This window comes from Odontomachus brunneus, unplaced genomic scaffold (genome assembly GCF_010583005.1).
Source record: "Odontomachus brunneus isolate Ranch 3 - 2012 unplaced genomic scaffold, Obru_v1 Obru_scaffold_163, whole genome shotgun sequence".
Lineage (NCBI taxonomy): Eukaryota > Metazoa > Arthropoda > Insecta > Hymenoptera > Formicidae > Odontomachus > Odontomachus brunneus.
This window is the reverse complement of record NW_022639613.1, coordinates 405,975-408,217: the sequence shown is the minus strand read 5'-3', so window position 1 is coordinate 408,217 and position 2,243 is coordinate 405,975. Positions and strand designations below refer to the sequence as shown.

Here is a 2,243-nt window from a genome sequence, read left to right as displayed (position 1 = left end):
AAGCATGAATCGTAAGAACATCGTTGGAGTCATCAGAGTCACCGCGTGCGTGCTCGATCGTTAGGTTTAAGCAACAGTTTAATGCGGTCAGGACATGGATGGGTGGCCAATGGTATACCGCTTGGGATCGAAATTATCGCAGGAGGATTCATGAAAGTTTGGAATGTGTTGACAACCTTCGATATCTAGTAGTTTATGAGACATGAGAAAATTAGGAATATAAGTATATTTTTGTAAACATTATGATTTTCTCATTTTTCACCTTTGCATAATAATTCTCAGTATTTGATTACTATCAATATTTAACAGTGATTTTATCAGTATTCACCAGAAATTAAGTACTGGCCAAAAAATTACTGAATTACTGGTAATATTTAATCACTAATACATACATGTACTGAATGATACATCACATACGTGATGTACTGAAATCTTTCCGTTTTCATTCCGTCCTGAGACTGCCGACATTGCTGCGAACGTTCGCACGACATTCGCAGCGAAATTCTATAGTAGCTGCTACCCCAGACATAGGGACGTACTCAGAACGTACTCAGTCGATCGCAGTACATATGAGAACATTCTGAGATGATCGCAATATACGCATTGCGATCAACTCAGAACGTCCTCAGAACGTTCCCGTGCTGTTAGGGACGTATATTTAAAAATAACATCCTTTATGAAATTAGCTAAAAATAGTGAATCTTTAATTTTTATTTGCTAAACTGAGTTTTGGAAATCAATTACAAAAAATTCAAATGGTAAATTTATTTTGCCACTTACTCTGTATTTTGATGATCTCGAAATTAATAATCCGTTGGGGTCTTGTAAAAACAGGAATAAAATTGGTGCTGTATATTGCGCTATTAGTAATTTGCTAAATGAATTTTCTAGCTTGTTAGAAAACACATTTTTAGTACAATTGCATAATTAACAACATCATAAAGCTTTGGGCAATAAACGAATTTTTGCTCATATTATATAGGTCAACAAATTAAAGGATATTTAATATCACATAAAACTTTATATTGATTTCCGAAGGAGTTTGGTGCACTGAATCCAAATCTGGCCTCAGAATGGTGCCATCACGTCAGGATTTTGAGATATTCTAACCTAAAAGTGCAAAAATGGCTGTTTTAGAGCATTATTGAAGTTTCTTCCTGGTTGCATAGAATTTTACCGACAAAAACTAAACAAAGTACCGTAAAGTACGAGTCTTGCCCTTCAATTTCCATTTTGGAACGTCCAAATAGGATTTTTTTTCACCGAGATATAGCAGATTTAAGTTTTTACTGCATACAGAAAATTAAATAAAGCGATGAAGTCGGTTCATTTGAAATACCCTTATAGAAATATCATATTAAGAATCATTGATAATTACTTATTATCCAGTATTTTTAATACTGAAAATAAGTAATTATCAATGATTCTTAGTATGATATTTCTATAAGGGTACCTTAACCCTTTTAGTTTTGAGCGATTCTGGAAAAAAGAGTTTGTAGTTCAAAGGGTCCCGAGGGTCGCTGCTCACGAATCTGGACTCAGATTTCCAAAATTGAAGATAACGGATCCAATATGAAATTTCCAAATCCAAAAGAATTTTGGAAATCTGAGTCCAGATTCGTGAGCAGCGACCCTCGGAAGAGGCAAGGGGACTCACGGTAAACAAACACCCCAAACGTGAGAGGCAAGGGGGCTCACGATAATCAAGCACCCCAAAGGAAACAGAACTTACTACGTCCATGTCGTTGTTTTTGGGTAATTCTAAAAGTAAGATAATCGCATTTAAACAAACAGTTTCTGAGCGCTTTTAAAACCTTGATTGACCTTCTAAAGGTCAAAATAAAAAATTTAAAAATATCATTTCTGACATAAAATTTCCCGCTCTCTTCGAATCCGGTGTCAAAAGTAGGCGGTCCCATTTAAAAAAAAATCACTATGACCTCCAAATGACCTTAAAATTTGACCTCAAGGTCAAATTCATTTATTGAGAAAGATGACCCCCATTGTCCTGAACAAGTTTTGTCTTAACTATTTTTCTATCTGGCTTACCTATGGAGAAATTTGGGTGGGTCCCGTAAAATGGCCTACCGTGTAAATAGACACGTGCGGATATCCAGTGGGCATCTCCAGTAGCTATTGGATGGATAATGATATATGGATAACGTGTTAATATCTAGTGGATATCTCCCAGCAAACATAGATATACAGGGTGTTCGGAAAGTACCGGGACGCCCGAATATCAG

The 2,243-nt window shown here is 35.9% G+C and overlaps 1 protein-coding gene and 1 long non-coding RNA gene across 9 annotated transcripts in view; one reads left to right on the top strand and one right to left on the bottom strand.

Annotated features, from left to right (window-relative positions):
* LOC116850990 (tachykinins-like) overlaps nt 1–2,243 on the bottom strand; it is a 395,129-nt gene that overhangs the window by 249,046 nt on the left and 143,840 nt on the right. The window lies entirely within an intron of this gene.
* LOC116850991 overlaps nt 1–2,243 on the top strand; it is a 47,549-nt gene that overhangs the window by 10,588 nt on the left and 34,718 nt on the right. The window lies entirely within an intron of this gene.